The sequence below is a fragment of the Ceratosolen solmsi genome, unplaced genomic scaffold (assembly GCF_000503995.2).
Source record: "Ceratosolen solmsi marchali unplaced genomic scaffold, CerSol_1.0 scaffold7, whole genome shotgun sequence".
Taxonomy (NCBI): Eukaryota; Metazoa; Arthropoda; class Insecta; order Hymenoptera; family Agaonidae; genus Ceratosolen; species Ceratosolen solmsi.
In genome coordinates, this window is record NW_011948413.1 from 12,565,351 (window position 1) to 12,576,813 (window position 11,463).

Consider the following 11,463-nt stretch of genomic DNA (forward strand, 5'->3'; position numbering starts at 1 on the left):
TCCCCCCCCCCGCTCACCTTTCACCGCCAATCCCTCCCCCCACTACCATCGTTTTATTCTCTTAGATTCTCTTAGACATGGGAAATGGTAAGGAAAGGAAAGGATAATGCAGAAAAGAACTAGCGGATGAAGCCGGATCTCGAGGGGGATATAGTAATTCCAGACGATATTTTCGGAACGCGAGCTTTGGTGAGAGTTTCGTATAAAGCGAGGCAGGCGAACGAGCTATCCGAGTTTAATAATCGAACGACGAGTCGGTGGAATAAATTGTTGAGCCAAGTGCCGCTTGCGCAGAACGAAAGCTATAAAGTTCGAGATCCGTTGAGGGCGGATGAGAAGGTAAAGTAAGCTCGTGGGAGTAAACGTTATTATTCGGTAAGAAAAATGGTAGAATGTACGGCTTTCGGGGCCCAGTGGAGGGAGAAAATAAATATAATCGAGGTAGGGAGTGCACGAGAGCATGCGTGGGAGTAAACAGAGAGTTCACGGTATTTCACTTCCGTGAAGATCTTTCGTAATTACCGTTGAGATGTATATCTGTCTCCCTTTGGAGTCCACCGATTGCCGTGGCACGGGCGCTGCCTGATAAAATTATATTCATAATTCGTGATAGAATATTTTAAATTCGCGCGCATTTTCATTGTTTGTAAATCAAGAGAACTGTCTCGTGTGCTTTGCGCAATATAAGCGAATTTCCGTTTCAACGTTCACATTGAAATCTTGAATATTGTTTAGCATGCATCCTATAACGCTTATTAGCCGCTCTTATTAAAATCACGAATGAAACAATGACGAGAAGGTCACACTTTATTTAAAGTCTTTATTAAGAACAATGATATCAGCCATTGCCGTGGCTAATAGTAGCCAAGTGCTAAAGACAAAGAACAATGTCTCTCGCGGTAAAAGCCACGTTGTTGGCGTTAATTCTTAAATAACACAAAAAAAAAGGGAAAAGAAAAGAGAAAAAAATTGGTGCTCCGACACAAACGTATTCGCATCCTTACTTTCTATTACTTTTTCACAATGTGCCGGACGTACCGCGACTAGCCAATGAAGAGCGTTTTAAGGCGGCGCCGCGCATCTACCTTTACGATTTCCGCTTTTATTCAGTGGAAGGCGCTCGCACACACTATCACTAGGCAAACATTCACATCCCGTCTTGTCCTTCTCGCTTCAAATTTTTACATCGAGTGTCGCGGCGTTTATATGAATGGCCCTGTCACTTTTTCATTCGGTAAAGCACCAGTCCTATCAGAATGCACGCCCGCCAGCGCGCGCGCGCACACACACAAACATACACGCGCAAAGACAAGCAAGTAGAGAAATAAAAAAAGACGGGATTCCAACAAAATCTATTTCCGTGGGATGTATGTCCAGGCCTGCTTGCATCGCATCGAGCGCAAACACCAAACGCACAATAATCGAACAACGCTTCTTCCTTCCGTCATTTTTCTACCTTCTACCTTAATAATGCGATGCATTATTTGATAAGAAATGCACTGCTTGAGCCGCAAATTGTATCGATAAGACGAGCCGTCGCTATGCCACTCTGGTTATTGCCAACCCTGGATTATTATTCTCCCAGCTGAATACGGAAGTTGTAGTAACGTTGTCTATTGTAGTAACTTCCATCGCCTCCCACGGCTGATCCTTGGAGCGTAACGATACTTATCCCCGCATCCCGTATGTAAAAATGTAACGCGGCCTGATAATAATCGCGATAGATCGGCCGGTTAATCTGAAAAATCCGTGCGCTGCGCCTTGGGTGAGTGAGGAGTCTCGGATCTACCGAGCTAATGCCGGCAGCTGCGCTACGCCCACATTGTGCCTCGATATCGTTCGCGCGAGCAAATAACGGGGAAGAAGCGAGCGAGAGAGCGAGTGAGCGAGGTATACGAGTGTGCGTGCTTGCGCGCGTGACAGAGAGAGAGAGAGAGAGAGAGAGAGAGAGAGAGAGAGAGCAATGACATTTGTCAAGTAGAGCTGCGATTGTGCGTATATATTATACACTTGTTTGCCGTGCGAACGCCTCATCTTTCGCGCTGCTAACGACTTACGTAAGGAGCGATGCGCACCACTTGGCCGCTCATCGTGAGGTAATAAGTTTCTCTCCTCCCGTGCTCTCGCTCGTTTATGGAAATTTTTAGCGCTCTGGCATAACCGATTCCTTTTTTTCTCCTCCCGACGAGGCACTTTGAGCTCGCACTCGGACGCCGCCTCGTCTATATTTATCGTCGCGCGGACGCCTGGAGCTTGGCCTTTTCGCTCGATCGGCCGATCCATTCTTCGGCTACTAATTAGCTAAGCTCGCAAGCGCGTCGTTTACATCAGCGCTCATTATTCAATATACACGGCGACGTAGCGCGAGTAACGCCATCCTCGAATCTCAAAAAATCTAACCATCATAGCCTATTCCTTCTAAATTCACACAATCTTGCGCGAAAATAAAGCTCGAGACTTATTAGCGTTGCCACTTGTGATTATCGCAGCACGAAATCCAACTTCTCCAATTCCTCACGAACTTTATGTGTTTTTTACTATACTAATACGCGCTTTTCTCTCCCCCCCCCCCCCCAACACACTCGTCCACGTACTATCTCGATCAATAACACTGTTAAAGTACAAAGTCGGAGTATGAACGAACTTGATTTACGTCTGCTCGTCGTTTATGCAAGGTTCTCATCAAAGCCATATCAACTACGCACGATTAGAAAAAATTTTTTGCACATAATTATTACTTTAACGATCGGTTTCGGCTACTACGAGCTCCGACAATATAATACCGAGCGTTTATTCAATATTTAATCGTTCATTTCGGGCACCTCGGCACTTATCAGCATAATTAAATGGCTGCACGCACTGAGATCGCAGTTAACGGTATTTGAAAACAAAAATCCATGACATTTCTTTATGATAAGTTTGCGTATGTGGTTGGGCACAATAGGCTCCTCGTCCCTTAAAGACACATGCCCGAAAAATCTAGGTATCCCCCGATGAGAGAAAAAAAAAAATTCCTGACGGCACAGTGATCCACACGGAGGCACACGCGATCTCGAAGTCCGCTTTAGTCATTATTATGAACCGTGTAACGGCGGTCACGGTAATTCGCACATTCCCGATTACGAGTTCCACTCCTAAGCTCTCGTTACCTTGCTGGCGATGTGTGGGAGATCCGGTGCGTATGACAGGTGCGACGGTCCGGCTTCGAGTGCCGGCGCTCAACTGGGTCGGAACCTCTGCGGCACTAGCGGCGGCGGCGGCGGTGGCGGTGGCGGTGGCGGCTGAGGCTGTGGTCGTCGTCGTCGTCGTCGTCGTCGTCGTCGTCGTCGTCGTCGTCGTCGTCGTCGTCGTCGTCGTCGTCGTCGTCGTCGTCGTCGTCGTCGTCGTCGTCGTCGTCGTCGTCGTCGTCGTCGTCGTCGTCGTCGTCGTCGTCGTCGTCGTCGTCGTCGTCGTCGTCGTCGTCGTCGTCGTCGTCGTCGTCGTCGTCGTCGTAAGGCGCCTACGGAGGGGCGCCGCTGCAATCGCCGCCGTTGCCGCCACCACTGCCGCCGCCGTCACCACCACCGCCTCTTGCGCAACCGACAGCTGGAGCAATCGAGCGGAGGAACTCATCCCGGAAGCGGTGAGCGCTTTTACGCGGTAACGCCCCGATCATTCTTCTTTCATGGCAGAGTTCGAGAACGATCCCGAACTTAGGGGCGTTACGTGCGATTATCGCCAAGTTTTGTCGTACGGCCAAGGTCGCCTGGACAGTATCTAACGAAAGGACGAGGGACCCGAGCAAACATACGTCGACCCGATCGTTCGCTATGAGCGGGCGCAAGGGCCGTGGCAAAACGGGAGAGGAAGTGGGTGGGGGAGGGGGGAGACTCGCAGTTGGGAGATGAGAAGACTATGATAAGAGGATGGGAAGACGATGGGAAAAGGCGTATATCCTTTCATTAAATATGCATATCCTTTCAATAAAGCCCAATACGGCATTCGTTAAAAATGACGGATCTGGCGCGGTCGCGTCCGTACGCTTGCATCGTTGAGTAGGTCAAAGCGGTTTTTCTTTTCTTTTTCTTTTTTAAACGCTCGCTCGCTCGCAGAAACGGAATACATTAAATCGCGCAGCGTATAAGAGTCGAACGGCGCTGAATAAACTGAAGCAAATTCGCTTCGACGCCGATGGAAATTTGCGTCGCTAGGAGGATCGAGCATCGATTATCCAAGGCGCGAATTCGTTAGGGGCGAGCATCGATTGGTTCGCTCGCGTCCCATTTTTCCCACGAGTTTGCTTAGCGGATGTCGAGGCTTTCCATTCGGTCGTGAGGAATCGACGGCGACCGGGGCATCGCACCACTCGCTGTGCCATCAAAATGCCGCGCACTCGCTTAATCGCCGGGCTCGCGTTCACGGCCGAGCTTTTAATTATTGACAAACACAAGCTATGCGCCGCCAGCGAGAAACGTAGGCGTTTCTCGAAACGACGGTTTCGAATGGAAATGCGCGAGCGCCGCACAATCCGGCAATGAACTGATTTTCACGCTCGGGCCCGGCGCTCGACACGCTCAAATTACACGGCAAATTGAGAAAGATCACTCCGCTTACGCGGACACCCATATTTTCCACATTTTTTGTTTTTATGCTTGCGAGGATAAACAATGCGCGCGTGGCCTCGGCGTTTTTGATAAATAAACGAGGAATCGTTTGTTTATTTATTTACCCGAGCTGTATAATATACGAGAGTCGTCGTCGTCGTCGTCGTCGTCGTCGTTAGCGGCGGGGGTACGCGGTTGTAAAACTGAAAGTCAAGCATTTTCCGACTAGCCGGCATCCCATCTCCCTTGGAAATTTATTCGATACCCGCGCGACATTATTATGCACGATGAGGAACTTAGCGTCGACGTAAATCGCTAGCGCTTTATTCAACTTAACGCTCGAGCTCAGCGACGCGTAATTTCAATTCCCGGAGCGAGGATGTCACTCCCGAGCATCTTATCCCAGATCACAAGGTAAACGGGCAAAATAAAAGAACGCCCGCGGTCGTGCAAGTAGCTTGTTTGTTTGGTCCGCTGTGCGACTTAAAGCACATGGCGCTTGCACATTTGTTCTCCAATAGAGAGTCGTCAAAAAACGCTTGATAAGCGCGTAAAACTACGCAAGCACAGAGTCGTTAAAAGTACGCCGCCTGTCGTTTGGCCGTTTAAAAGAAATATCGAGGGCGTTTAAAAGAGCATATGTGACATTACGGACGTGGACAGGTCGTCGCGGGGCGTCAATTGTCGTCCCGAACCGCTGAAAATCCAAGCCAATGCAAAGAATTATCCGCAGCCCGATAGATCGGCTGTCACAGTCTGCCAAAGCGTTTGCGCGTGGTTGTAGGGACCCCAAGGAGGCGAGCACTTCCAACTCGGTCAACAATTGCCAGTGTCGATTACGTGGATTAATTGCCGGTGCAATTATCGAATGTCCGGGCGATTCGTAAGACGTTCGATTGTGCGCGAGTGGTCGAGGCCGTTGGAGCGGTCCGGCACGCCCGCGGCCCAATTGGGCGTGCAAATTGGTGTGCGCGACGAGCCCTCGGCCATCCTGGCTCGTATCCTCGCTCAGCTGATCCCCGTGACCCAGTTTTAATCAACGTCGCGAAATTGGCCGACAAGAGGAGCGTCATTAGGCAACCGCGGCTGCCCTAAATTTCGCTCGAGGTCGCGCGACTCGCTGCCGACCAACTAACTGCCGCGCCTTATCGCTTACCTCTGCTTGTCTTCGATAATGCTCTCCCCCACCTCCCCCGTCGCCCAACCCTACCCCACCACTACCATTTCACACACACACGCGCGCGCGCGCGCACATCCATAATCCCATGGAGCCTGCAGCAGAAGGTTTATTTTTTCGTAACGCGATCTCGACGTCTGCAGGAAGTTTTCCACGTGTTACGGGGCACCTCGTAATCGTTGTCACAGTCTTTAAATCCTTTTCCCTTACTTTTAATATCCATTGAAAGTTCTGCCAAACGTTATTATTACATCTCATTACACACGCCCATACACATAGACATTGGAGCATCCCACTACTAGTCGGCGCTTAATACCGAATGTTTGTTTTAATGCGCAACGAATTCTACTGCTCTACATATTCATAGTGTCGCTAGCGCATTCGTTTATCGTCACTTACGCTTTAATAATCATATGGCCCTGTTAATTATTTAATTTTGCCAGTGAACAATCTAACAGCGAAGACCGTTTGTTTCTCGACTTTTGCAAACGACTCGCTTATAACACAGCGATAATATAGCGAGAGGGACTTATGATTATTGTTGTCGACATAATTAATTATAAGTTGGCTAATGTTATTATTCGTCTGGCTGGAGTGCTGTATATTTGAAAGATTTATGATTCATTGGGATTTCGATCAGGACAATGGAAATTCAAATAAAGCAGAATGGAGCTAAACTGACACAATGCTATACGACGTTTTGCATTCGTCTTACTCCTATTGAAAAACAAAAAAGCGCTAATAATAACACCACTGCTGATAATACACTGTAATATTTATTCGCAGAAATGATCGTCGCAGGTACTCATTCATTTGCTTATTTCAGATTGTAGAGGTCTTACATTTAATCTCGTTATTATTCTTTAAAAGCGATTTCCAGGAATTGCGCGCAGATAATTAGCTTCGCCAGAATCCTTTTCATTATTTGTTATTATACGAGACTGATTTTATTACAGTAATTTTGAATTCCTTACTTTTTTCCTTTCTCTTACCGCCGTAACATTGAATTCATTATATGAAAAGTTGTTCATCCATGAGTATCTCTTTAAAAGATAAGCTTTTATCGAGTGAAATTTTTCATTTTATCGAAGGGATTAATTAATAATTAAAAGATTCTTTTTCGAAATTCCAATCATATTCAATCGTCGTATTTGTGATTTTCGTAAGGACTAATAGGTCGTGATCAATAGTGGAAATGAGCTATTTATTTAAAGGATCCTCGACTCCTTTAACGAGAACATATTCTTAGCTAAATATTGTCCACGATATTTTGTTGTTGTCGTCGTCGTCGTCGTCGTCGTCGTCGTCGTCGTCGTTGTTGTTATAATTCCCCGTAATTGTAATTATTTCTTATTATTTTGTATCTTATCGATCATTGTAAACGAAGGTCCGCGATGCATTGCTGATGATCGACTGGGCGAGGGTCATCGATTAGATTAATCGATTCCATAATACTCGACGATCACCAATGACACGTACGGAAAATCACGGACTCATCAAAAACGTTAAAGTGTCACAATCTGCAATTACAAACAATTTTCAAGAAATTTTCGAGAAATTATTAGAAAAGCCAGCTACGGCAAACAATATCTTATCGGAGAAATCTACGATAAAACTTTAAAGGTGACGGAATTTTTCGGAAAGTTGCGAGTTTGCGCGCGCGCGCGCGGGTCTCTGCCCAAGTCTCTCCGTAAATTTTTGTGCATTTCGGCATGACATTTGGCTCTTTGAAAATTGATTTCTTTTCGTTGCTCGGAGTGCAACGAAGCGACGTAAGGAAAAGGTGGAAGGAAAGCATGCTCGAGGGCAAATATGGTCAATTGCGTCAAAATCACGTGGATAACGACTCGCGGGCAGTCAATATCCCGATTAGCTTAGGAAATCGTTCATAGGAAGGCGATGAGGAACGATGGGGGGGGGGTGGAGATGGAAAGCTTCGTAGTTTAAAGTTGACCGTTAAAGAATATGCAAATGACTCGACTCAGCGGGTGAATTAATAAAATTTTGTATACATTGGGAAATATGAGGAAATGTGCTCGTGGATGTGCCTCTTTGTACAGCTTTGTCAGATATGAAAAATGCAACGGTGCCTCGACAATGAATACTTGCAAATCCAATCCAAGACAGCACGTGTATTCATTTCGGAAAATTGCTCGCAAAGTAACCTTGTACTTTACATCGAATATTCGTGGGACTCGAATATCTCCGCATATCTATCTCCGTTCTCGATCGGGGCTTCTTGAAATAGAAAATATCAGCCTCAGTTTGCATCAGGAGACGTAATGCGCATGTCGAATATACGAGGAGCTGGGAAGTTTAATAAACTTTCTAGCGCGAAGCCGGCCCAGCTCCACGATTTTCCCCCCAACGAACCGCGAGCGTGCAGATGAAACAAGATGAAAATGATAAAATAGCGGTGTGCCTTACGCATTACATAAAACATACGTCGCTCGCATGAATGCGCCGTGACACGGATTACGACGATAGGTAAGACCAAGGAAATAGAGGGAATAGGCGACGAATAGGAGGAGGAGGAGGCGACAGCGTTTAATAAAATGCCGCTGGCCGTTGCTAAGCGCGCCTTATATTTATGTTAATAATCATTGATCGTCGCGGTGTACCTTCGCTGCCTCGTTGTTTACAAAATACGTCCTTAGAAAAACAATGTTTATATTACAAATTGCCTTGGCGATTGATGAGTGAGCGCGGAAATCGACGTAAAGAGGACGAGGCGATAGATAGCTCGAGCGGCGCGAGTTTAAAACAAGTCGCGCGAACAATCGTGATATCTCCTCGCTCTGTTCCCATATACTCTCCTACCCTCCCTCCCTACCACCCTACCACCCTACCTCCCACCACGACCACGCCGCCCGAGATGTGCCGCGGGAAAATAATTTACGCAGCCCGAGATTGTGCGTCGCGTGGTGACATGCGATCATGTCTTCTTTCTTCTTTCAGCCGCGCTCCGTCGCTCGCGCGGAAAGTGGCACACAATTAAAGCCGCGCGCTCCATTGGCCGAGTTACGTCGTGGCGCTTGTAAACATTGCGTAAGGGCCGTCGAGGCGGCATCGATTTCTCAAATATCATCGGTTCTGCTCGCCTTTAATGCGCGACTGATTCTCTCCTTATCCCATCTCTCGAGGATCTTACTATCTGAACGTCGTAGTCGGTGCCACGCAGTTGGGTCTGGTATATGATGGTTGCAGGGGAGTATGGGAGGGGGAGGGAGATGAGTAGAGAAGCAAACGAGTAGATATATATATTAAACGGGAACGTCGGCTTTATGATTATTGTTGGATAGCGTTTGGAATTATCTGGAAATCTGCAATTTTAATGTCTCATCATTGGTAAGATCTTACGCCTTAGATCTTCAGCCGAGAAAGTACGAATTTTGAATCCGATGATAATTACGCTGCAAGTACCTTGGGGGAAAAAAAAAAAACAAAAAACAAAAAAAAACAAAGGTTAAACGAAGCACTCATTATTAGAGTTCTTTTTCGATTAAGTAAGTCTCTTTAGCTAATTGAAACACGCACCTTGACAATTCAATAAATAGTAATGGGTAATTTACATTCATTACCCGCGTTAAAAATAATTTCTCTTGTCAGCAAAAAGTTTAATGCTTTTAATGCAACCTTGTCGTTCTTATCCGTCGTACTCCGACATTTTACCGTAAATAACAACTTTTCCATGCAAAGAGAATAGTATAGATGATTATATCATCGAAAATTTTCCTCTGACAATTATTGTCGCTCGTAATTATTACACGTGACTAAAGCATTTACGACGAAAAGACGAAATGTCTTTTAAATTTCTATGACACTCGCTCGATAATATCGGTAAATCGTCGATATCGGCCTTTCGACATTTTCTCTCGCGCAAAATGCATAACGCGCTTCTTACGTAAAGTAACGACCATTCGAAAATTAGATGTCGACGAGGCGCTAATGTCATTCTCGCCGTTGGCCATTACCGCGGAGGCGCTAATAGTGTCGTAAAATGAAAATAATTGCGGCTTAATAGCATTATATAATGTATGAATTAGAAATCTTATGAAGGCGATTGGAAGTATATAAGTGGCAGTGCGCAAGCCCGTGAATTCATACAAATTTTCGTAATGACAAGTGTTTGATGCAAACGGTCGGCCATTAGCCGAACGATCGTTCCTCCTCGGCAGTGGAGGAGGTGGTCCTGGCGACGCGACGCTTATTATGATATAATTACGAGTAAAGTGGAGTAAAGTTCAGCCGGCTGGGTCGACATCGCTATTAGGGAGGGATTGGCCTCCAGGATTCGGCGTCAGGCGGTGACGGGCTTAGCTATCTTGGCCCTGTCGCGTTTCGGATTGAATGGCACAAGTCGAGCAGTGTTGGACAGGTGACGAGAGAGGGAGGATGGGAGGGAGCGTAGATGGACGGGAAAAGAGAAGAGGCGAGATCTTGTAATTGAGGATGGCCGAAGTCGCCTGGTAACCGAGTTCCACGAAATCGGCGCTGTACACGGAGATCGATCGGCTACCCGTTCTGCCCCCTCTCCTCCCATGTGCTCCAATCCCCTGCCTCATTCACCCACCCACCTCCCAAAAAGCTTCGGGCCGAGGATAGTAGGGAGGGCGGCGCGTCTCTTCGAGGCTGACCCAGGAACGCGTACCCTCGGGACAATGGACGAATCGTGATAGTGCGACAATCGATAGGAGGGAGCGTCGAGAAGGCGATGCCAAAAGCTCAGGGTAGTCGTAGATCGATGCGGAGCGGTAGCGACGTCGGCGTCGGCGTCGGCGTCGGCGTCGGTGTCGGCGGCACTCCGAGTGAGTTTTCTCTCGCGTGCGGGGATGAATCGATCGTAGAGGCCGAGCGAGGTCGATTGTCGAGGTAATGTGTCCGCTCTCGCTCGAGGCGGCACCGAACCTCGAGGACCGCGGGCCCCATCTCGCGTAATCGTACTGAGACCGGCGACGAGGCGCTTCCTCGGGGAAGCTCCAGGACTTACCTCGGGTGTCGCTGACTCGGTCTTGGCTGCCTCCGCTGCCAAGTCTACCTCTCGGCTCGAACCCTTCCGTACTGCTCTCGCGGCGCTGCGCGACTACTCGTCGTAGAAGCAACGACGAGGAGACCTGCGCACTAGGAGCCACCGGCCTCCTCCTCCTCCTCCTCCTCCCCTTACACCCTCCCCATCCCCCTCCCCCCCTCCCTCCGCCCGTCCGCCCAACATCGCTTACGCGGATGCATCGAGCGGCCGGAGAGCAGCGGGAGAGGTTGGAGGGCGGTAGAGGAGGATCTGGCTTTAACTGGATTTTTCAAAGGGATTGAAAGTGTCACGGCACCTCGCCCATCGCCGCGATTCTTGGTGTCCGAGAGACGACGTTCCCCAGGGTGTCGGATAAGGATCCGATTCGCGGAGGGAGACCCTTCTGCCGTTTTTGGAAAGTTCACCCTTTCCCTTGACGAGCGCTTTCCTTTGTCCGCGGAGGGAAGCTGCCCCATCGAAGGCTAATGCCTTGCTATCCCGCCTAAGGGAAAGCGGATCTGGAGCATCGGTTTGCATTTCATGCTGTACTTTTCCGATACCTCTCTGTTTCACAGCGAATCTAAACATTTTTGCAGTGAACTTAAGTCGAGGCGAGGCCTGGCTCCTATGATTGTAAAAATTCCCGGTACCCATGTGCCCGAAACCTTCGACACGAATGTTCAAGCGTACGCTTT

At 48.1% G+C, this 11,463-nt stretch overlaps 1 protein-coding gene across 2 annotated transcripts in view; it reads right to left on the bottom strand.

The window, feature by feature from the left end:
- LOC105367481 (uncharacterized) overlaps positions 1–10,848 on the bottom strand; it is a 14,045-nt gene extending 3,197 nt beyond the window's left edge. The window contains exon 1 of one of the 2 annotated variants that reach the window (XM_011506207.1): positions 10,751–10,848. The gene's annotated coding sequence lies outside the window, so the exon portion shown is untranslated. Of the gene's footprint in view, positions 1–3,149; positions 3,248–10,750 lie in introns of those variants that run through there. The other variant, XM_011506209.1, reaches the window with a different exon arrangement.
- Positions 10,849–11,463: the final 615 nt, after the last annotated feature.